At 42.4% G+C, this 25,024-nt stretch overlaps 1 pseudogene; it reads right to left on the bottom strand.

Annotated features, from left to right (window-relative positions):
- Positions 1-12,983: 12,983 nt before the first annotated feature.
- Positions 12,984-13,877, bottom strand: LOC132506038 (methylsterol monooxygenase 1-like; annotated as a pseudogene).
- Between the last annotated feature and the right edge of the window lie 11,147 nt (positions 13,878-25,024).

The following is a 25,024-nucleotide window of genomic DNA, read 5'->3' as shown; positions in this document are numbered from 1 at the left end:
TAGGCTCCACGTGGGCAATGACTTCCGTGGAGTCTGCTAGCTGTCCACCAAAACCCCTTCTCCCAGCCTTGTGATGATGATAATGTGCTAGGGGATGATAGGATCACCAAATAGAAAGTACCAGTGTCCCTGAATGGAGCAGAATTGCTACCTGCTGACCTGGAACATTCTAGATCGCTTCATACTCTCATGTGAAAGAGAAGTAATCCTTGTTCTTTAAGCCACTGATATTTTGGGGGGAGAGGGGGTTGAGTGAAAGCTTCCTTAAATTTTGTGCCCTGGGTATCTCACTTGCTTCACCCTAGTCCTGGCCCTGCTCAGTACACATTTATCCAAGGAATAAATCATTCACTTTAGCTTTACAATACTTTGTCTCTTTCCCCCCCTGATTTGCCAGTGCAGGTTCTTTAATTGCAAGTTTCAGGAACCAACTCTGGCTAATTTTAGCAGAAAAGGAGTTTATTGGCAGGCTAGTAGCTAATTCACAGAGGTGACAGGAAGCTGGAGGACTAGGCTTAGAAAAGGCTGGAGATGCTTTGGGCGTTTAGGTAAGCAAAATGCATTAGTTCCATTCTTTTCTCCCCTTTCTTTTTTATTTTATTTTATTTTATTTTATTTTTTAACATCTTTATTGGAGTATAATTGCTTTACAATGGTGTGTTAGTTTCTGCTTTATAACAAAGTGAATCAGTTATACATATACATATGTTCCCATATCTCTTCCCTCTTGTGTCTCCCTCCCTCCCACCCTCCCTATCCCACCCCTCCAGGCGGTCACAAAGCACCGAGCTGATGTCCCTGTGCTATGCGGCTGCTTCCCACTAGCTATCTACCTTACATTTGGTAGTGTATATATGTCCATGCCTCTCTCTTGCTTTGTCACAGCTTACCCTTCCCCCTCCCCATATCCTCAAGTCCATTCTCTAGTAGGTCTGTGTCTTTATTCCTGTCTTACTCTTAGGTTCTTCATGACATTTTTTTCCCTTAAATTCCATATATATGTGTTAGCATACGGTATTTGTCTTTCTCTTTCTGACTTACTTCACTCTGTATGACAGACTCTAGGTCTATCCACCTCATTACAAATAGCTCAATTTCGTTTCTTTTTATAGCTGAGTAATATTCCATTGTATATACGTGCCACACCATCTTTATCCATTCATCCGATGATGGACACTTAGGTTGTTTCCATCTCCGGGCTATTGTAAATAGAGCTGCAATGAACATTTTGGTACATGACTCTTTTTGAATTATGGTTTTCTCAGGGTATATGCCCAGTAGTGGGATTGCTGGGTCATATGGTAGTTCTATTTGTAGTTTTTTTAAGGAACCTCCATACTGTTCTCCACAGTGGCTGTATCAATTTACATTCCCACCAACAGTGCAAGAGGGTTCCCTTTTCTCCACACCCTCTCCAGCATTTATTTTTTCTAGATTTTTTGATGATGACCATCCTGACTGGTGTGAGAGGATATCTCATTGTAGTTTTGATTTGCATTTCTCTCATGATTAATGGTGTTGAGCATTCTTTCATGTGTTTGTTGACAGTCTGTATATCTTCTTTGGAGAAATGTCTATTTAGGTCTTCTGCCCATTTTTGGATTGGGTTTTTTCTCCCCTTTCTTGATCAGACCTTTTTTTTTTTTTTTGCAGTACGCGGGCCTCTCACTGTTGTGGCCTCTCCCGTTGTGGAGCACAGGCTCCGGACACGCAGGCTCAGCAGCCATGACTCACGGGCACAGCCGCTCTGCGGCACGTGGGATCCTCCCGGACCGGGGCACGAACCCATGTCCCCTGCATCGGCAGGCGGACTCTCAACCACTGCGCCACCAGGGAAGCCCATCAGATCAGACCTTTCTTTGATCAGAGTCAGGGTCCCTGGAGCAAGAGTCCGGTGGCTGAGCTCAGGTAACATGCCCTCCCCTTAGCTAAGGAAGGCAGGCGCCCAGACTGACAGCTCCACCAAGACTACTACACAAGACAAGAATTCCAGATCCCTCCACCTCCACTCCCAGCTGCTACCCCTGGGCAACTGAGGCCAGATGCCCTGTTTTCAGGCTGAGATCAGCTAAGAGATGTACCTGAAGCTGAATGTTATCATTATACGAATCCAGCACAGTGTATGGCAGCTGGTGTGGCAAAATAGTTATGATCCCTTGGCCTTGTAAGTATACAGAGCCCTTTGTAACTGTTGGACTGCTCTTCGCAGGCCCCTAAGACCGAAGAAAGAGTCTGGAGACAGAGACAGAGACATCAGTGGCTTATTGGGCAGGGGTCTCTTACACAAAGGGTTCCAGAGTGACACCCCACTGTGTGTGGTAGATGGTGGGCAAGACATGGCAGCAGTCTCCCTTTGCAACCTGGGGGAGAAGGAGGGTACTGTTTATAGGGGGAATTGGCACATCAGTTACCAGGGACTAATTAAGCCCTATAATTAAGAGAATTGGATAGTCATGTGAGTGAAGCAGGACCTGGTTGAGCAGGGGATGTAGAGAGAGCAAGAAAACAGCCATCCTGAATGGCCTAACCATACAGTTACTTACCAGCTGTGCGTTCTTGGGTAAGTTACTAGATCTCTCTGAGGCTCAGTCTCCTCATCTGTACAATGGGGATAATAACAGTACCAACCCTGATGGATTGTCATGAGAATTAAATGAGATACAGTAAATGTCCAATACCTAGCAGGGTGCCAGGCACATAATAAGTGCTCAATAAATTGTATGTACTTTTAATAATTACAGCAGGCCTTCAATAACTATTCATTGTATTTTCTTAGTTCCTCTAAAACCACATCTGAAACTGGAGCATATCAAAATACTTCTCCCAGTTCTCCAATCCTTTGACTTCCACATTTGTGTAGTCTGCCCTTTGTGGCCTCACTTCCCCCCTTACCCAGCTCACCGCCTTACCCTGTTCTTCACTATCATCATGCCCTTGTGTTCACCCTCAACTCCCGTGCCCCCTTCTCTCTCCATCTACTCACCTGCAGAATCCCAACTCTGCTTAAGCCTAAATCACCACATGTCACACCTGTGCTCAGCAATTAACTGGGGCCAGAGGAAAATACAGACCCTCAAATGGGTCCTCCCCATCATGGGGAAATCCCTGGCCAATTCACTCTCACTCACCCAGAGGCTATCTCGAATCTTCTCTCTTCTGCCCTCAACTCCTTACTCTTAACTGATGACCTTCTTATCTCGCTGACAAAAAAAAAAAAGAAAAGAAGGAAAGAATAAAGAAGGGAAAAGAAACAATAAGAAGAAAACAATCTCATCTTCTCATTGCAAATCCACCAATCTACCTGCATCAGAGCCTGAGTGTTCTGCGTCTCCTCCTGTTACAAATGCACCTTCTCTGATCCTCCGTAAGGGCAATCCTATAGGTGCAGGTGTATTTCATCCCCTCTCCCCTACAAATCGATGCCTTGGTTATTCCTATCAGCATCCACCTATGCCGTACTGTGGTCCATCTTTAGAGTGCTGGGGGGCTTAGACAATATTGTCGCCATCATCTAAAAGACTTCAGATGGTTGGCACTTGACTACTTTCCACGCTCCCGTAGCTCACTCTGCTTGAGTCTTACAGCTCTAATTTCCCGTAGCTCACTCTGCTTGAGTCTTACAGCTCTAATTTCCCGTAGCTCACTCTGCTTGAGTCTTACAGCTCTAATTTCCCATTCCTTGAACACAGTTTCTTCCCACCTCTGTGCCTTTGCACTTGCTGTTCCCTCTCCTGGAATGCTCTTTCCCCAATCATCACATGGCTTACTCTTCACTTTATTCAATAGGTCATGGTCTAATACCTCTTTAGGCAAGTCTTCCCTGACCACCCTATCTTCTCTGATCCAGCCCCTCCAACCCCACTCTGTTTCCTTATCCTGCTCCAGTCTCCTTTATTGCACTTGATGTCATATGACTACTTTGTTTTCTGACTTCCACGTTACTTATAGACTCCATGACAGCAGGGATGCTGATAGTCGTGTCCCTGGCTATATTCCCAGCACCTAGAGCGTATCTAGTACACAGTACATGGTCAAGATCTTATGTATTGCACCATCAAATAAACAAAAAGATACCATGGATAACTGGTCTCTATGAACTTGACTCATGCTGTGGTTGAATCTTCCTAAACACTCATAAGTTAAGCATGTCCCTTCTCACAAACAATTATTGTTGAAATACAATTCCTGCCACCATATCAGAAGGATTTCTGATATGGTGGCTCATAAAAATCGAAACCTACATTTATCTGCTAAAAGAAATAGAACCCATATTTATTATGGGTCTACTATGTGCCAAGACTTATGTTGGGGACTGTTACATACATGATCTCATTTAAAACTGCGAAATTTAGGGACTTCCCTGGTGGCACAGTGGTTAAGAATCTGCCTGCCAATGCAGGGGACACAGGTTCGAGCCCTGGTGCAGGAAGATCCCACATGCCGCGGAGCAACTAAGCCCGTGAGCCACAACTACTGAAGCCCGTGTGCCTGGAGGCCGTGCTCTGCAACAAGAGAAGCCACCGCAATGAGAAGCCCATGCACCACGATGAAGAGTAGTCCACTTGCTGCAACTAGAGAAAGCCCGTGTGCAGCAGCGAAGACCCAATGCAGCCAAAAATAAATACATAAATAAATTTATTAAAAAAATACAAACTGCCAATTTTCAATGGAGCTCTAGGGTGTCCTTTTATTTATTATGATTTTTATTTCATTTTTGGCTGCATTGGGTCTTCGTTGCAGTGTGCAGGCTTTTCTCTTGTTGCGGCAAGCAGGGCCTACTCTTCGTTGCAGTGCACAGGCTTCTCATTGTGGTGGCTTCTCTTGTTGCGGAGCACAGGCTCCAGGCACACGGGCTTCAGTAGTTGTGGCACACAGCCTCAGTAGTTGTGGTTCGCAGGCTCTAGAGTGCAGGCTCAGTAGTTGTGGTACACGGGCTTAGTTGCTCCACAGCATGTGGGATCTTCCCGGACCAGGGATCGAACCCGTGTCCCCTGCATTGGCAGGTGGATTCTTAGCTACTGCACCACCAAGGAAGCCCCAGGGTGCCCATTTTACAGATGAGGAAGACTGAGGTTTAGAGATGCAAAGAAACTTGCCACACAGCCTGTTTTGTACCCAAGTCAGTCTGACCTCACAGCACATGACCTTCTCTTTATATTCATCACTGAAAACAATACACCTGGGCATTTCACTCTTTTCGTCAAACACTTGTTAGGCCGGGATTACATATGAGACTTTGCGCTAAGGTCTTTACATGATTTATCTCCTTCGATCCTCACATTCCTATGAGGTACATACTCTTATTACCTTTATTATACAAATGAAGAAACTGAGGCACCAAGAGTTAGCCATTTGCCCAGGGTTATTTGGTGGAGGGGTGAAGCCAATATTAAAATCCAATTCTAATTTCAAGGCCTGGGTCTCTCCTGCAACATTGCGCTGTCTCCCTTAAGACATCTCTCTGCCTCAGAAAGAGAAGAAAAATGACTAAACCAGGCGACTAAAGCGTCATTAAGAGAAGTCATGGTGACTTGGTTCTTTCAGTGGGAAGCAAAGGGCAGGAGGCAGACAGCAAGTCTAGCTTCAGCTCTTGCAGGTTGGGGGTTCACATAACGGACGATAACTTAATTTGCGAAGATCGTTCCTCCAGGAACTGGGGGCTTACCTTATATGTGTGTGAGCGGAAGCGGAGCAGGGCGTGGGAGGTGGAGACCTTGGTGAGCTGTCAGCTGTCAGCCCCAGCAGGGACCTGCTCCAGCCACTTGTGTGAGCCCGGAGCCCTCTGCTGGCGTAGGAAATCATCTACCAGCATCCGTATCTCCGTGTGTGTGCGCGCGCGGGGGCGCGTGTTGCGGCAGGGCATCAGGGGACCGTATTCAGTGTATTCAGTGAGATTTGCAAAATGGCTAGCACACGTAGTAAACAGCACTAATAGCTACCACTTACCAATATAGCATTAGGGTAGGGACAGGCACTGTTTTAAGGATTTTACATTAATTTTATTTACTCTTAGGGACCTTTACATACTGCATTTAATTGAACCTTCACCCCAACCCGCTGAAGTCAGAATTATTATTATTATTACTCCCATTTTTCACAAGAGGAAACTGAAGCACAGACAGGTTAAGTCATTTGCTCTATGGCTCTTAAGTGGCAGGTCTGGGGCTTGAACAAGTGGACTCTAACCTTGGCGTCCATGCCCTGGAAACCACCAAATGGCCATTCGTTAGATCCGGAGTGCCCTGCCCGCCCCCCGCCCTGGCAAGTACCCTGTAAATGGCTTCACTGAGAGAGGACACACAGCAATGGCTCAATAATTTCTTAGAAAATGGCAAGCGTACTAGGATTTGGTGGTGAATCTGCTGCTTTCTGGACTCAAGCGGGGGCGGGGAAGGGGGCGGGGGACTGCTCTTACAGCCCACTGCATCCCTCCAAACCGGAGATGAGCCCCTGGCCAACGCGAAGCTGGGCTCCCTGGATCTAATTCTCCAGCGGGAAGATCTTAGTTACAACAGAAGCAGAGCATCCTAAATAATAATGTGAAATACTTAGCAGCCAGTGAGGCATGACTACTGACGGATCAGAACAGACAGCTGCTGGAGAAGATTCCTAGAGGGTTTCTCTGCCCCTTCCAGGGCCGCTTTGCTTTAACCCTTTAGTTACTGGAATGTGGGGCGGTGAAGGGGTTAGAGGTGGCAGGAGAGGTCAGGGCTGCTGGGGGAGTGGAGAAAACGCTCAGGGGTTTGAGGCGTCTACTATTTACCAGCTAATAATGCGTGAGAATTTCACTACTTTGACGATTGCTGTGGCTATGCAGGCTGAGTATTGCCATGTTTACCGTGGGTCCTCAGGCAGTTTGCTTGACCTCTCTGAAATGTATTATCCTCATCTGTAAAATAGGGATAATACTAGAAATTGATTCGTGGGGCTGGTGAGGGAGTTATATGAGGTAAAACCAAGTAAAGTTTCTGCTTGTAGCTCTGAGTAGGCGTTCAGTCATTGGGGGTTGTTATTAATGGCCAAACAGATGTGGGGTGTGTGTGTGTGTGTGTGTGTGTGTGTGTTGGGTGTGGGGGGAGAGTGAGGTAGCCTTGCTGACCCAGGGCCCCTTTGACTCATCATCCCTTGTCTTCATCCCTCTAATTGTAAGCCCAGCCCTAGAGATCAGAGCCTGGGTGTGGGGTGAGGGTTCCTGTATTGGCCGATGCTTCCTTTGCTCCCTAAACTCCTCCATGAGTGTTATTGAACTGGCCTGGTTTGTCTGGAGCAGGTGCCTGTTTCTTGAGAAGCTGAGGTGGCCATGGTAGAAGAAATGAAGACCCACTCTTGGGACTTCCCTAGAGGTTCAGTGGTTAAGACTCCATGCTTCCACTACAGAGGTCGCAGCTTTGATCCCTGGTCGGGGAGCTAAGATCCCACATGCCATGGCCAGAAAATTAATCTTGCTAGAGGGCCTGGCCGTGGAGGTCTGGCTAGGGGAGGAGATCATGTGGAGGGGCTCCTGTTTATTGTAGGAAGACTCCCCTACTTGAGAGTTTATCTGTTCTTTCCACAAATATTTGCTGAGTGCTTGGTGTACGCCAGCCACTGGTTGTATAGTGGTGAGCAAAACAAACGCAGTCTCTGCCCTCAGAGCATTCATAGCCCTGCAGGGGAGATAGACAGCAAACAAACAAGCAAATAACTAACTAAATTAATTAATTAATTTAAAAATGTGTTATTATAAACAGGGATAAATGTTATAGGAGAATGATTAGGCTCATTTCCCCACATTTCAGCAACTAAAGCAGAAGGACTGCACAGTCATGGAGGTCCTCTCTGAGGAGGTGATGATTATATTGAGACTTGATGGATGAATAGGAGTTTTCCAGGTGAAGGGTGAAGGGGAGAGTGTTCCAGGCAGAAGGGCCAGCAATGTGGGAAGACCTGGAGGTAGGAGAGATCCTGACTTGAACTGGGTCGTTAGATCAAACAAAGGGAAGAGAAGGGCAGGGAGAAGCCAGCTAATGCAGGTCTTGTCAGCTCTGCTGTGGAGAGTTTCAGTTTTGTTCTACGTGCAACAGGAATCCATGAGAGGGTTGGAAGCAGGGGAATGACACGATCCAATTTGAGTTTTGCAAAAAGATCTCTTGGGTGCTGTGATCAGATTGTGTTGAGAATGGCTGGTAGGATTCAAAGATGGAAGCAGGAGGACCAAATGGGATGTGAATATTAAAAAGCCTGTGCACTCCTAGGAAAAGACTGATTTTTCTATAGTCCTAGTAATAAATAAATAAGAGAACTGGTCTTAAACCTGTCTAACTGGTCAAGGGCAACTCATGTCACTGATCCTGCCTCTGAAACCAACCAATCAGTGACAGTCTGTGCTTTGAAAACCAGCTAATCTGCAGTGGATTCACTGAAAGGAACATGCTTCTGAGGCTGGCATCACCCCACTCCTGCTTTTGGAACCAATGTAATCCCGAAGCAAACTCTTCCCCAAACCTATGTAAGATTAACCGTTTGCTTTGCTCATGAGGCTATGCTGAGCAGCCATGTGCTCCTGTACATAAGGAAGCACTAAATCTACCTGGTCGCCATCCTGAGTTGTGGTCTCATCCTCCAACAGAGCTCCTTACAGTCATCCAGGCTACGGATGACGATGGTTTGTCCTCTTGTCACTGCTGAGGATGTCCTGCTGGGGTCTGTGCTGCTGGCTCTCGCTGGTCCAGTCTTCAATGGCTGACCAATCCTCTTCTGAAGTTCACCCACTTCCATTGGAGATTTTATGTCTTCATTTAGGTGTACGGTCACATCTTGGCCTAGGGGATGGTCTACCCCTTCCAGGCTATGTATGAGTCAGGGTCTATCTAGTCAGGAGTTAGAAACCACACCAGTTATTTAAAAGAGATCAATCAATATAAAGCATTATTAACTAGGTATAAAGTTGTTAAGTAGAAAACTAAAAAAGGATCAAAAGAACTCGATGTTGTCACAGAGGCAGTGACCGCAGGAAGCATCTACCACCTCTAAGGCTCAAGGAACAAAGGAAACACATTGGCGTTATTAAAACTTAGACGTGGTTTCAGAAACCTCTGAGGAGGGGTTCCTGGCCAGCTTGTGCTGGTGTCTGAGCTCAGAGGAGGGGCTATGAGTGTGGGATGCAGACCTTTGACGACGGGGTGCTGCACAGCAGGTGCTGGTGTCTGTAGGGGCATAAGAAGCCTTCTGATAGTGTTTAAAAACCACTCAACCGGTGTCAAAATTCAACCGGTGTCACAGGAAGTAATGGCCACTGCCAAGGTCACTGAGTGATGCTGGAGTGGTGCTCACAGGAATCCCACGAAAGAAGATGGGAGGACTTCCCTGGTGGCGCAGTGGTTAAGAATCCGCCTGCCAATGCAGGGGACACAGGTTCAAGCCCTGGTCCGGGAAGATCCCATGTGCCACGGAGCAACTAAGCCCGTGCACCACAACTACTGAGCCTGCGTTCTAGAGCCTGCGAGCCACAACTACTGAGCCCGCGTGCCTAGAGCCCGTGCTCCGCAACTAGAGTAGCCACCACCATCCACAACTAGAGAAAGCCCGCGCGCAGCAACGAAGACCCAACGCGGCCAAAAATAAATAAATAAAATAAATTTTTTTTAAAATGGGGAAGGGCTTCCCTGGTGGCACAGTGGTTGAGAGTCCGCCTGCCGATGCAGGGGACGCAGGTTCGTGCCCCGGTCCGGGAATATCCCACATGCCGCGGAGCATAGAATGTCACCTATTCAGTTATCAAGCTATTGTCTCTCAGCTGAAACCCACCTCTCCACATGCTGCTTTGTGGTGCTCGCACTGGGATTCTGAGAACTGCACTGCGGCTTTGCCAGCAGCCCCCTTCTAGTCTCTGCTAAGGGGAAGGGGGAGTACTCACAGGAGCTGCAAGCCTGGAAGATGAAAAGGACCTGGTCTTCCCTTTTTTTTTTTTTGCGGTACGCGGGCCTCTCACTGTTGTGGCCTCTCCCGTTGCGGAGCACAGGCTCCAGACGCGCAGGCTCAGCGGCCATGGCTCACGGGCCCAGCCGCTCCGCGGCATGTGGGATCTTCCCGGACCGGAGCACGAACCCGTGTCCCCTGCATCGGCAGGCGGACTCTCAACCACTGCGCCACCAGGGAAGCCCCAGAGCATCCATTTCTTGAGTCAGAAAGAACTCCATCTGTCTGACTGCTGAGCGCAGAAGCCTAAACCACTGCCTTGTGAATTTCTTCAGGTTTATCATTCTATAAAACGGGGATAATGACATCTGCCTTTCAGGGTGGTGGTGAGGGTTAACTGGCTTCACATATTAAATAAAAACATAAAAAGCCATTTTGGGAGACAGATGCTGGGCAGATTCCCACTCCCACTCACCAGCCTGCCAATTTGTAGTTCAAGTTCGTGCCTCGGCAAAGTTACAAAGCAGTCCGTGTCCTGGATCTGGGCGTGGGAGAGGTGGCGGTGTTCTCACCTGGTTGAAACCAAGAATGTAAAATCCTTGAATGCCACTGTCTCAGCAAATACTAACAGGGATAATAATAATAATGGTAACATGCTTCCATTTAATGAGGGCCTACTATATATGTGCCAGGTTTTTTACATTTATTATTCTGCTTTGTATATTCATCCAACAAGTATTTAGCTCACTACATACCAGGCATCGTGTTATGTTAACTCTAATCATCACAATGAAATGGAGTGGTAGGTATTATTATTCCTGGTTAACAGGCGATGAAACAGAGTTAAGAAAGCAAATAGAACCAGACTATAGGAAAAGTATCATGAAAAGCTTGGTCACATGAGAGAGCTTATCACATCAATGTTTTTCAAAAGCATCCCAAAGTTTTGTAAATGAAAAAGTTTTTTCTTTTTAAAATAAAACTAATAATTCTTTTAAAAATAAAAATCTCAATAGATGGGTTGAAGGGCAAAATAGTTTGAAGAGTTAGTTAGTAAACCAGAAGATCAAGCTAAGGAAGTCTCCCAAAATGCAGTGCAAAAGAAGAAATACATGGGAAGTATGAACAAAGTATTAAGAAAGAGATGCACAAGTTCACTGTCTGCTTAACGTGAGTTACAGAATGAGAGAAGAAAGTGAAGGAAGGAGAGAATCCCTGAAGCAAGGCAATAATTCAAGCCATTTTCTTAAAACTTAAATACATGAGCTCTTATATTGAGAGGACCTAGTTTAGGTCCTCTACAGTTCACAGGAATAGTGTCCTGTAATTTATAAGAAGACTGTCAAAGGCCTACAACTAATTACATCATGATGAAATTTCAGGACACCAAGGATAAAAAGGAAGTGAAATAAAATTATCTAGGGTGGAATGAGAATACAATAATCAGCCTTCTCATTTGCAACTTTGTAAGCAAGAAAACAACAGAATGATATCTCCAAATTTCTCTGGCCAAATACTTGTGAATTTAGGAATCTTTACCCAACCAAGCTATCAAGCAAACGTAAGAGCATCATAAAGACATTTTAAGACACAAGCAGACTAAAAAAGTTTGCAACTCACAGTCCATACAGAATAGCATTTCTCAACAGGGTCCTGCTGGCATTTTGGGTGGAACAATTGTTCATCATGTAAGACGGATCCCCACGCTGCAGGTTGCTTAGTGTCTTTCACTGCCGTCTACTAAATGCCAGTAGCATTCCTCCTCCATCACTATGACAATGCAAAACACCCCTACATTGGGAAGGGGTGCAGGATAGCCTCTGGTTGAGAGCCCACTGGTGTAGAAGATATACTCCAACAAAGAGAAAATAAATTTAGGAAGAAAATGTGTGATATAAGAAGCACAGGTAAGCAAGGAAACCAGAAAGGTTTATTTATTTATTTATTTAATCAAACAAAATCATTTGTTTTAATAGCTCCAAGTGCAAATACAGCAAGTCAGTACACAAAGTTTTAAGATACAGCTTTAAGTATAATGAAAACTTGATGTGCAAAAATGAAAGGGTACGTAGCAGAAATAAAGCCCAGTGTTTAAAAAATTCAAGTAACCTGAAAACCTTTAGACTAAAATAGTCTTTCATCAATTCAGAAATGCCTTAATTTATAGATAAGAGTAGTACATTGTAATCAAAAAGGACTTCTCAAAGAAAGAGAATCACCCCAAACTGGTCAGCTCCAGATAAGAGTAGAAATTCCCAGTGCTGGCTGTTTCAGAGTTAGCACTCCCTCACACTGTACAGATTGGTGTGGTTCAACCCATGGCATTTGATCTTTAAGCAAATTCCAAAAAAGTGTTTAAAGTTCAATGCTAAGAACTAAGAGTTCTTGAAATGGCCACTATATATTTAAAAGATTTGAAGAGGGCTTCCCTGGTGGCACAGTGGTTAAGAATCCGCCTGCCAGTGCAGGGGACACGGGTTCGAGCCCTGGTCTGGGAAGATCCCACATGCCATGGAGCAACTAAGCCTGTGCACCACAACTACTGAGCCTGCGCTCTAGAGCCCGCGAGCCACAACTACTGAGCCCATGTGTTACAACTATTGAAACCCGCACGCCTAGAGCCCATGCTCCAAAACAAAGAGAAGTCACCACAATGAGAAACCCGCGCACCACAATGAAGAGTAGACCCCGCTCACTGCAACTAGAGAAAGCCCGCTCACTCAGCAACAAAGACCCAATGCAGCCAAAAATAAATAAATAAATTTAAAAAATAAAATAAAATAAAAGGTTTGAAGACCAATTTCAGCTTCAGGCCTATAGTACAACTTGGGGAAAAGACCTACATTAATACTCCTTCCATTACTTAAATCCTTTTTGTAAGGTTAGCAACATGGCCTTTAAAGCTTCCTCAGAGAAACTGTACTTAAACATATGAAAGTTCCCACTAGGAAGATAATTAAAAGTTGTTAATGTATTTTTTATCACTTAGCAACCAAGACATGTTTATTTCCACTCCCCAGAAGCAATGTTAGCTACTAACTTCAATTCAGGAAATGTGTATCTTCAGGAAGGTTTATGTGAGATGTTTATTCAGTCTTTTTCTCAACCTTCATCTTCTCATTGTAGGCAGTAAATTGAGAGTCTGTTCCAAAAAGTCTATCCCACCATGTAAATGTCGAAACATAGTTTCCAATGAAGTTCATGTGGTGGAAATCCTGACTGCTGAGAACCAGCATAGAAAGGAATGAGACTTAAAGGGTTGAGAGGAATGTCATAACCACTACGGACATCAACAGTTTCTATCAAACTAATGGTCACCGAGGCCCAAGGAAGAAGAACATGATCACATAAAAGCATGATTCCAATGAAAAAATCCAGTTCCAAGAATTAGGGTTTCCAGAGGATGTACGTATACAGCTTCCATTCCAAATGGAGCCTGAAACGCATGATGAATTTTTTTATGAATTTTTGTGAATTTTATGAATATGATTATATAGTATTTTGTGGTGTAAGAGCCTATGCAGGAAGTAGTGCCATGTATCCTCAATCACTGCACAGCCAAACCATCTTGCCAAAAGCATGTACCATCTTGGCATTGTTTGCGAATCATAAGGAGTATTGAAATACTCTGTAGAATAATAGGTTCCACAAATCAAAGGAAGCTGGATACAAAAGTGATTAAAGAGAAGTACTTTAAAACATTTCCATTGATTTCCCCACGTTTCTGGTTTATCCTTTGGAATTTTGTACTTTTTCATGTAAGGTATAAATTGACACAAAAATGCAGGTAAACAGAACAAGAACTAAAGGACCTCATGAACTATGAGGCATCCCCATGTTGCCATCTGGAACTTTGTATAATTATTCAACATATAGTTCCAAGCATTTAAAAATGGTTCCTGCAGAGGATTCTCAGGTAAAAGTGACTCCACAGCCAAGGATGCTGAACTAAAGATGCTGATACTTTCATTTGTTGCCATTTTTCAAATCTCTGCAGACATCCTTATAATTCTGCACACCGCTGGGAAAGGTTTATTTTTAAGTTTAAATAAATATCTTTACTTATAATAATTAACTAAAAGCTAAGATGATCACATGGGGTTGAGAGGTATGAAATCTGGTAAGGAGGTAGGAGAGAAAAGTAAAAGCATGCTAAGATTCTCATTTTATTTAGTGGGAAGATACAGATGTTAATTAACTCTAGATGTTGATTAAGAATATGCTTAACTATATGTGTCAAAGATATAAAGATAATAGGAACAGAATATACATTTTCCAAGTCATCAGAAGAAAAATTAATTGAGGACAAACAAAATGCTATCAACTAACCAAAAAGCAGGGGTGAAAGAGAAGCATGAAAACAGCATATGCAATAGAAAATCCATGGTAAATTGGTAGAACATGTGCAAATATATCAATAACCATAATAAATGTAAATCTATTACATTCACTGTTAAAAGACAAAGACTCTTGAGTTTAAAAAGTCAAACTGTGTGATGTTTTATAAGAGACAGCAAAAACAGGGCAATATAGAAAAACTGAAAATACTGAGATGGAAAAAGGTATTCCAGGCAAATGCCAGCAAAGGGAAAGCACCAATTTTAGCATTACGCAAAATGGATTTCAAGGCAAAAATAATCAGTATGATTTGAAAAGACAAAAATAGATATTGATGAAATATTTAATCTATCAATAAGTTTAGTCTTTGTGCTTATATGTGCCTAGTAACATAGAATTGAGATATATAATACTAAACCTGATAGAATTACAAGAAAAAACAACAAATCCACAGTTTTGTGAGAAACTTTAACTTACCTGTTAGAAATCCACAGAACGAGTAGTCAAAAAATCAAGTAAGGTGTTACCGTGATTAACAAGATGTATAGAATAGATTTATATGGAGATACGTTTTCCCTGTTCACACACACGTGATAACTTTCACAAAAATTGTCCTTATTTGAAATAATAGTTTTTTCCTTTTAACCCCCCTTCTCACTTTTCTCCTATTCTCATATTTTCTTTCCTCCCTTCCTGTTTGTCTCTCCATCTGTACCATCTGCTTTTCCTCCTCCCAGGTAGCCTTGCTAGCAGATGTATTATATTCTTCTATATTTTTTCATGCTCATAAACTCAGATGCAAATGTATATACCTATGTAGATTTCTGTCCGTATCTCTTACAGAAATCGAACCGCAGTTTATAGTACATTTCTCTGCATCTTGCAGAGATGAAAGATAAAAGTTCCCTCAAGTCACTAGATAGAGGTTTAAGAAATTCTTTTTTAATGGCTGTGCGACATGTCATGATATAAATGTACCACAAAGTATTCAACTATTCTTCTGAGTATACACTTTGTTTTTAGGGTTTTATTGCAATCATGTTGATTGTTGATGTGAATAACCACAGCTACATACATTCTGGTGCTTTGATTTCAATGGGATGGATTCCCAGGCATGAGATTGCTGGGTCAAAGAGTATGTGGAGTTGTTTTACTTTGATATACATTTTGCCAGATTGCTCTCCAACAAGGTCATCGCTACTGGAATGTGGTGAAGAGAGTCCCTTCCCAGCTTGTAGTAGATGTTATCATGCTCCCGATTGATTTGCTAGTGTGATGTGAGTAAAGTGATATCTCATTGTTATGTAATTTGCATTTCCCTGACTCCTAGGGAAGTTGAACATCTTTTTAGGTTTATTCACCATTTGGATTTGTTCTTCTATGAATAGTCTAGTGATAGTGTCTAGCCAGTTTAATGCTGATACTAATCTGCAGATGCTCTTTGTATATATAGATATTAACCCTTTATCTGTCATCTGCATTGCAGATGGGTCACAAGATCTGATTGAGGGCTAAGTAGGTATAGTGTTACAGGTGTTCTAAGATTTTAATGGTTTGATTTTTTAGATTTGTCTTTAACTCATTTGGAATTTATTTTTGTTTAAACGATGAAATAGGGTTCTGATTTTATTTCTTCAATCTCTACACTATCCGCTATACTATCCACTAGCTGTGTGTGACAATTACATTATTTGAAATGTGACTGGTCTGAATTGAAATGGGCTGTAAGTTTAAAATATACACCGGATTTCCAAGACTTGATATAAGAAAAAAGAATGAAAAATGTCTCTTTAATAACTTTTATATTGATTACATGTTGAAATCATAATATTTTGGATATATTGGATTACATAAAGTATTAAAATTAACTTCATATATTTCTTTTTTACTTTTTAATGTGTCCCAGAGAAAAATTTTAATTACATACACAGCTTACATTATATTCCCATTGCACAGCACTATTCCAGATCATCGGTCATGCCAGAACTATTTTTAAAATATTTTTGTTCTCTTTCACTTATCTTTTATCTGCCTCCTGAGAGGTGTATCTATTTTATTGCTTATCGTAGACATCTGATTCATCACTTCCCATCATCTTTTGAATAGCTCTTTTATATTTGGAGAAATTATTCATCAGAACTCAAATTCCCAGCCTCCCTCACCATTAGGATGTGTGTATTTGACTTTCATGGAATGAATGGGAAGTGAGCTACACGGGGAATCAGGTTCTACATGGAGTTTCCATTTCCATGGGTCCAGATGGCACAGGCAATGAGCTTTGACAGTGCAGCCCCAACAGTAGTTTCAAGGTCAAGGTCCTGGCTTTGGGAGGGTGGTGACAGCAGCAGCAGTTTCCTCATCGGGCAGAACTGGGTACGGTTTGGGGCATTGCTTAACCTTCAGTCTGGCTTTTCAGCCCTCACAATGACATAGTGAGCTACTCGATATTTATTTAAACAACTTGCTTGCTCCTGAATCATCAGGATCAGCTTCTTTTGCAATATAGAACTCACTATAGAACCCTGACTGGTATACTGGGATGGTTTTCCTCCAAGAAGAGATTTGGGATTTATTTTTTCTTACTATTTAAAAAATATCTTCCATCTTAATGATTTCTCTCTTCTTACTTTTTTTCAGCTTATTTTCTTGTTCTTTTTCTATTTCTCAAGGAGACTATTGTCTTATCCTGGGTTCCCCAGAAAATAGAGCCTGTGTCAAAAGTTTACATGCTAACACTTCACTGGGTTTGTGGAACAACAGAAACCAGGTTGAAGGAAAAAGTGAGGCAGGGAGGGAGGAGAGCAAAGGTAAGAGGCTGCATTCCTGAGAGGTTCACAGTTTTGTAACCAGTGTGGCTAATTCCTTGGGCTCACAGTACATCCTCAGAGAGGTTGTATGAACTCCTCTGTCTTAGAGCATCCCTCAGGAGGAGAAGGTGAGAAGAATTTATCCATTGGGTCCTTCCTGTCCCCCATCTCCTATGGTTCAAAGTCTGCCCCACAGGGCATTAACCTGATGCATCCAGGCAGTATTACCTGGCCTCTGGGGAAGCCAGAGCCTCCTGGACCAATCTGGCCACTGCATATAGTGGTCTGTCTCTCCCTTTCTGTCTGTGCTGCTGTGGGGCTCCTCAGTCTGTAGTGCAGTCGATGGCAGAGGCCATGACCTGGCTTAGTGACCAGGGAATAGCTTGCTGTTCCCTGTAGAGCCTCTCCATCTAGGAGTCAAGGCAAATGATTTAGGGGTGAGGTTGGTGAGTAGTGGGGTTGAGGGGGGAATGCCACAGAGATCTGCGGTGGCGCATAACCTAAGGCTAGCAATTCTACCCATTGCACCGTTCAGATCTGCTTTCACCCTCTTGTAACCTATGGAGCACATACAAGAAAAAGATGCCCTCATTTCTTCTCTAAGAGGGAAGATATAAGTCAGTCTTTCAAGGTGGTCGCTGTTCATTGAAGCAGGGCAGTGCCTGGGGACAGCGAGAGTAAGGGGGTGACAGGTGTGGAAGAAGAGTATGGTGTAGGGTGTGGCTATGGATCTGAGCAATGCTTAAATCGAATCATATAAAGTATCAAGTTCTTTCCATTTATTGATGAAGTTACTTAAGGCTAAAACATTTCCTTTGAATTTTTTTCTATCTCCCGTAAGTTTTCCAATGAAGAATTCTCCATTTCTTTGTTTTCTAGATAATTTGTAATTTCATTTTTCTTTCCTTTGATTCAAGTGTTCCCCAACAGTGTGTTTCTTAGATTTAATTTCCATGTAGTTAGCATATTTTGGTGACTTTAAAAACTATTTACTTCATTTTTATTGAATGATGAGCAGAGATGATAGCCTATGAAATATCTAATTTATTGAATTTTTCAAGATTTTCCTTATAGCCAAGTGGATGATAAATTTTAGTAAATGCTCATGTATGTATAAAATTTTAGTAAATGCTCATGTATGTATAAAAATGTACATTCTGTATTTGAAGAAACATTTATTTATTTGAGTTTGTAGATTGCCCTTATTCTTAAGTGATACATGCTTATGAGTGAAGGGTCATAATATTGGTAACTTATTTTCAAATGATTCAGAAAAAAATGTGTATATATGTATAAAAAGAGAGAGAGAAATAAAGCAAATACAGCAAAATCATAACAATTGGTGAATCTAAATGGTTCATATAGAGATGTTTATTGTAGCATTCTTCTGCCTTTTCTGGGGATTTGAAATTTTACAAAATATAAAGGTGAAAATAAAATCCCTTTACTCTATTTTTAATAGGTGTCTCAGTGGGACCAAAATTAGACTTGAATATTCCATCTGCTATCTTTCCCTGGGACCTCTTCATTATTTTAAATCTTTTATTTGTTTTTCTAATAAAGTTATTTAAATCTGTAATTCTTCCTTTGAATTTTTGTTTGGTCACACTTCAAAGATTTTTATATTTTGTGTTCTCATTGTTATTCATTAAAATAATTTATAATTTCTATTCTGATTTTCTCTCTAACCTGATGGTAGCTAAAAGAGTGAATTTTGGATATTCATGTCTATAGGGATCTTGGTGGTGGTGAGGTTTTTGTTTTTTCTTTGGCTATTCTTGTTGATGTGTTCTGGTTTCATTGCATTATAGTCTGTGAAATGGCCTATAGTATTTCTGCCTTTTGACTACAGTAAGTTCCCTACATACGAATGAGTTCCATTCTGAGAGCAAGTTCATAAGTCTAATTTGTTCGTAAGTCCAGCAAAGTTAGCTTACATACCCAGCTAACACAACTGGCTATACAGCACTGTAATGTAATAGGTTTATAATACTTTTCACACAAATAGTACATAAAAAACAAACAAAAAATAAAACATTTTTAATCTTACAGTACAGTACCTTGAAAAGTACAGTAGTACAGCACAACAGCTGGCATACAGGGGCTGGCATCGAGTGAACAGGCAAGAAGAGTTACTGAGGAAGGTGAGCTGCAATTTCACTCACGCCTGATGCTGATGGAACGCATGTTCACATCTTTGAAAGTTCTCAACTTGAAGGTTCGTATGTAGGGGACTTACTGTATACGGAAGTGTCCTATGAATTCTGGGGAAATGGTTGCTTGAATACATCCTTGCTGCCCTCATCTTTCAATTTAAAACCAGCTACTGAACATTTTTTGAGGCCAGCAGCTTTTTTGTTTTTGAGGCCAGCATTTTTTGAGGTTTTAGGGTAGAAGCAAGATCTAGTGATCTCTGGGGGCTAGTCTGAGTTCAGTGAGAGCCAGGCCACCAGAGGCCCAGGACCCAGTAGGGACGGTCAGAAGGAAAGAGGTAACATCTGGGAACCCTTGACTTATGCAAATCCAAGAACTTCCTGAGGGAGCTGTGTGCCTGCCCCTGTGAGTATTCTTCAGCCTTACTGCTCCAGTGCTCAGAAAGCCGAGGGGGAGTAAATCGGTGTGCTCAATCCTTTCTACCCTGGGAAAATGCCAGATGAGGAGACGAAGGAGCAGAGGGAGTCCTTCTGGGACCAGCGACCCACCAGCCGGAGCACTGCTGACCCAGAAGAGCAAAGACTGCTGGGCGGTCCATGACTCAAGAGCCTGACCTGCCGCAGATCCCCAGCAGCTGAACACGCACCCCGGGGAGTCAGCGAAGGAAAATACCAACGTACCTGCGGGGTCTTCGAAATGAGAAAGAGAGAGAACTGGTGTATCACAGAGAACAGCCAGTACAAACCTACAGGAGAAGAGAGAAGGTAATCTGAACAGAAACTGACGATGAAAATGACACCCGAAGGATCCACAGATACAGTGTGACGTGCATGCGTGCACACACACACACACAAACACACACACACTCATGTTCTGGATCGAAGGAAAATCTCATATTCAGACTAAACATTTCAGGAGATGAATCAAAGGAGAGGAAGGTTACTGGTGCAACTGGATGTGGAATACCAAATGGAGAAATAAAACACATATCAAAAATTTAAAGAGATGGAAATGATGAGGTGAAATCAGAGAGGTTGGGGGGATGATGGAGGCAACCAAATACCTGTCTATTTGAATTATTCAATATTGGAATTATTATTGGAAAAACGGAAATTCATCAAATGGAGGAAGTGGAAGGCAGGCAATAACGAAACAAAACAATGGAGGAAATTTTCCCTGAAATTTTTCCAACAAAGACCTGATCAGAAGATTTTAAGGGGTCACTGAATTCCAAACAGAGCTTCTCCCCACCCCCCCCCAAAAAAACGAACACCAAGTATACATATAAAGCTTACCAACCTCCAGAGAGGGAAAATAAGTAACTTACAATGAAAATCAGTGAGGCTGGCATTGGACTTCTCATCTGCAATACTGGAAGTAAATGATGATGTAATAATATCTACAGACTTTTGAGGGGAAAAGGGAATCCTAAAGGAAGACTAATAATAATACGGGACTATAAATACTGAAGGATCTCAGCCTGGTACTTGGGGAGGGGCAGGTGGAGAGGAAAAAATTAAAGCATTTAAATCTCTTTGGGGCTTGGGGAACATGATGTAAAAGAATTACAATCTGTCATCTTTTTTTTTTTTTTTTTTGCGTTACACGTGCCTCTCACTGTTGTGGCCTCTCCCATTGCGGAGCACAGGCTCCAGACACGCAGGCTCAGCGGCCATGGCTCACGGGCCCAGCCGCTCCATGGCATGTGGGGTTTTCCCGGACTGGGGCACGAACCCGTGTCCCCTGCCTCGGCAGGCGGACTCTCAACCACTGCGCCACCAGGGAAGCCCAATCGGTCATATTAATGTGAAGAAATAGATGGTGTTTTTCATATAATGGAAGATTATATAATTGTGATTATGTATTATTTTTCTGAAAATGAAAAAGAAAAGGTAATTGCTAGCTCTATAGAACACCAAAATCTAAAAGAAAAACAGAGGGAATTCCCTGGCTGTCCAGTGGTTAGGACTCCATGTTCTCACTGCCAAGTGCCTGCATTCAATCCCTGGTTGGGGAATTAAGATTCCACAAGCTGTGAGGCCCAGCCAAAGAAACCCCAAACAACTACAAAAACCCCTCATTAAACTGTATACTTAATATGTGTGTAATTTGTTGTATGTAAATTATACTTTAAAAAACATAAAAGAAAAACAGATAATAAATGGCCATATTATCAAGGCAGAAAAACAAGAAAAAGGAAGAGAACAAAGTAAATAAATAGTAAGCTCGAATTAAAATGGAAGGAATAAAATAAAATATATTCATTTTTACAGTAATCTCAAAGGGACTGAATTGTCCTATTAAAACGCAAGGTGTGCTAAATAGGATTAGAGAACAAAACCCAGGCATATGCTATTGTTAGGAATCCTGTATCAGCCAGAAATGCGTGTAACAGAAACCTGAATCACAGTGGCTTAAACATATGAGAAATTTGTTTTTCCTTGTGTAACAAGAGGTAGGTGCAGAGCTAGGGCAGCTGCTCAGAAAAGCTCTAATCTCTACTGTCAATTCTAGATTCCCCTCACCCTTGGCACCTCTGCTGGATATGGTGGCTTACCTGGTGGTGTGACCTTCAACCCTCATTCCTAAGGGCTCTGAGCCCTTCCTAGTAACTATGCTGTTCTCAGTTTGAGGCCATGATGGATGGATATGTCCATCTACCATCAAAATTGGGCACCTCCTCCATATACCAAGCTCAGGCTTCTTCCTCCTCTGTCAACTGGTCGTAAGGGACCCACTTCCCACTGCATGCAGCCATAGGTTTTTTTTTTTTTCTTTTGGCAGTGCCAAGTGGCTTGCGGGACCTTAGTTCCCTCACCAGGGATTGAACCCGGGCCCCCAGCACTGGAAGCTTGGAGTCCTAGCCACTGGACAGCCAGGGAATTCCCTCAGCCATAGGTTTAAGCCAAGGAGCAGGCAACAGGTGGATGAAATGGGGGTCAGGGTTGCTTACTCACTCAGCTTGCTTGTGCCATCTGGCCCTCCTCTGCTCAATCTTGGCAACTCCGGTGGGAGGGTGAGGGCCTGCGGCATCTCTGAAGAAGTCCTCCCAGGAGAGACTCCTTTTGAATCACTGAAAGTGGTGTCTCTCAGAGGAGTCAGAAAGGGGCAGAGGGACATTCTGAACAATGACAAGACCTCCAGTTAGGAATTGTTGAGGTTGGACACTGCCATGGCAGTCCCCAAATTATAGGGGAAAGAATTATGCTACGTGTCCCTAACTTCAGGTGTGGTACAATGATGGCATCTTCTCTTCATTCATCTCCCCTTATTCCAGTGTTTCCCAACCTTTATTTTTTTAAGTTATAGCTCCTCCAAGGGGACTTTTTAGATATTATTTTTCCTAATTGTCCTCCCCATAAAAATTTAATACCACAGATATACTGCATATCTATTTATGTAATATGGTCCTTTGAGGGCCACAAACCATTGTAATAGCTAAGAATTTTTTCAGGCTTCAAGAACAAACTTTCACCCCCTTGGGGGCAATATTGCCCCTGTTGAGAATGCATGTCTATTCCGTTAAGAAAAAAACTAAAGCAGGCAGGAAAAAAGCAGTATTATAATTTAAATTATCTGATATGTTTCTTTGACAGAAGCGCAGTGACACACGTAACTGTGAAAAATGTCTCCCCAGCACTGTGCATTAATGTGGGTTAATGAAAATGGGTGGCTGAAAGGAGGAGAGTGGGGATTGGAAGGCAGACCGCTTTCAGCCAGAGCAGAGACGTGGTGGAGTCGTTCATGTGCGACTAGAGCCCTCTGCTGGCCATTTTGGGAACATACCCTAGTAAATTTAATGTAGGCCATTCATTTACCTTTTATTTCCCCAGCATCCCTAACATGTCATTGATGAGCTCTAGGCTTGGGTTTGAGGCTCAGCAAGGTTTAATAACCTTATGAGAAAAGGTTATTAAAGCCAGAACCACACAGAGGTAAGTGGTAAAGCTGGCATTCAAAGTCAGGTTTGTCTGAATCCAAAGCCCATACTTTCCTCCTCAGGAGGTTGAGTTTCATTTATTTATTCACCTATAGCTGTCCAACTGCTCCAGCACCATTTGTTGAAGTCTATTCTCCTCCACTGAATTCCTTCTGCACCTTTGTAAAAAACCAGTTGGGCATATTTGTGTGGGTCTATTTCCCATATAAAGCTTCCTCCCTAATTGTAAGCCCCTCCTTCCTCCACAGATATAACTGGTATCCTAGATTTTGTGTTAACCATCCACTGGCTTTCCTTTGTAGTTTTACTGCTTATATATGTATCCCTCAACAGTGTACTGTTGAATTCTGTTTTTGAACTTTATATAAATGCAATAACATATTTATATTTTCCTTTTTTATTAAACATTATTGTTTTAAGATAACAATCATGATGTGTATAACTGAGCTTCATTTTCATTGGTGTATGTTATTCCCATTGTATAAACATACCAATATTCATCTAGTCTATTGTTAATGGACATTTGCTACTTTCTCTTTTTTTCAATTGTCATTACAAAACCCTGAAAGGTTGCAATGAACCTTCTTGTACATGTTTGTTGGTGCGGATGTGCAAGAGTTTCTTTAGGGCAAGGTTTTCCTGTGATGGAGTTGCTGGCATCCTGGATGAGCCCCTTTTCCTGTCCTTTCTCTGACATGGTGCAGGGTATTGCGTATCTTTGGTCCTCCCACACACTAAATGCCTGAAGCACCCTCAATCATAGTGACAACGAATCACCCCAGTATTTCCAAACACCCTTTAGAATGCCCAGTTGTTTTAGGGTATGTATCTAGAAGTACAATTGTTGAGGCACACGTTATGTCACTGTTCAATTTTCACTTATATACTGTATTGTTGAGATTCAGAGAGAGGTGGGTTCCCTATGTAAATTCAACATACATGTAATTCATGTTATATAACACACTCACGCACTACATACCTATCCATATACTTCAGAAGGTCTTCACATATATATTTAACACTGCTGTGCCAATGACCTGAACTTATTCCCGACAAAAGCTCCACTTTCACATTCTATTAAGAACTGAATATTTTATTATCTTTTTTTGTAACAAGTTTGGTATCACATCTGAAATACGACTTCTATTTCCACAAGAACATTTTCCCACAAGAACATTTTTATCCATATCCCTTAAAATAATACATTTGCCCTCCATATTTTTGAATACTTCTTGAGAGCTTTCACACAATCAAAGCATTCATAGAGAGCTCCTATTTCGCTCCTATATTACTTCTGTAATTCCAATTAGCTCTAACCTGTTGATAAAGACTTTCCTACATGTGTTGACATCTAAGCGGTTCTGTCCTATGATTTTGCTGATGTTCAACGGCTATGAACTGCAGAGGATGGCTTCTGCACGTGGAGAGTGTTGGTGGGAGTTTTCTTCTTATGTTTTTTTCTTTGATGTTTGGTGAGGGCTGACCTCTGGCTGAAGGTTTTTCTACATTCATTACATTCATAGGGTTTTTCCCCTGTGTGAATTCTCTGATGTTTTGTGAGGGCTGACTTTTCATAGAAGGTTTTCCCACATTCGGGACATCTGTAGGGTTTCTCTCCTGTATGAGTTCTCTGATGTACAATGAGGTTGGATTTCACGCAGAAAGATTTCCAGCATTCATTACATTTATAGGGTTTCTCTCCTGTGTGGGTCCTTTGATGTTGAGTAAGGTTTGACTTAACACAGAAGGTTTTCCCACATTCATTACATTTATAGGGTTTCTCTCCCGTGTGAGTTCTCTGATGTACAGTGAGGGCTGACTTCTGGCAGAAGGATTTTCCACATTCACGACATTTGTAGGGTTTTTCTCCTGTGTGAGTTCTCTGATG

This window comes from Lagenorhynchus albirostris, chromosome 15, assembly GCF_949774975.1.
Source record: "Lagenorhynchus albirostris chromosome 15, mLagAlb1.1, whole genome shotgun sequence".
Lineage (NCBI taxonomy): Eukaryota > Metazoa > Chordata > Mammalia > Artiodactyla > Delphinidae > Lagenorhynchus > Lagenorhynchus albirostris.
The sequence above is the reverse complement of the archived record's forward strand: the minus strand, read 5'-3'. Positions and strand labels throughout refer to the sequence as shown.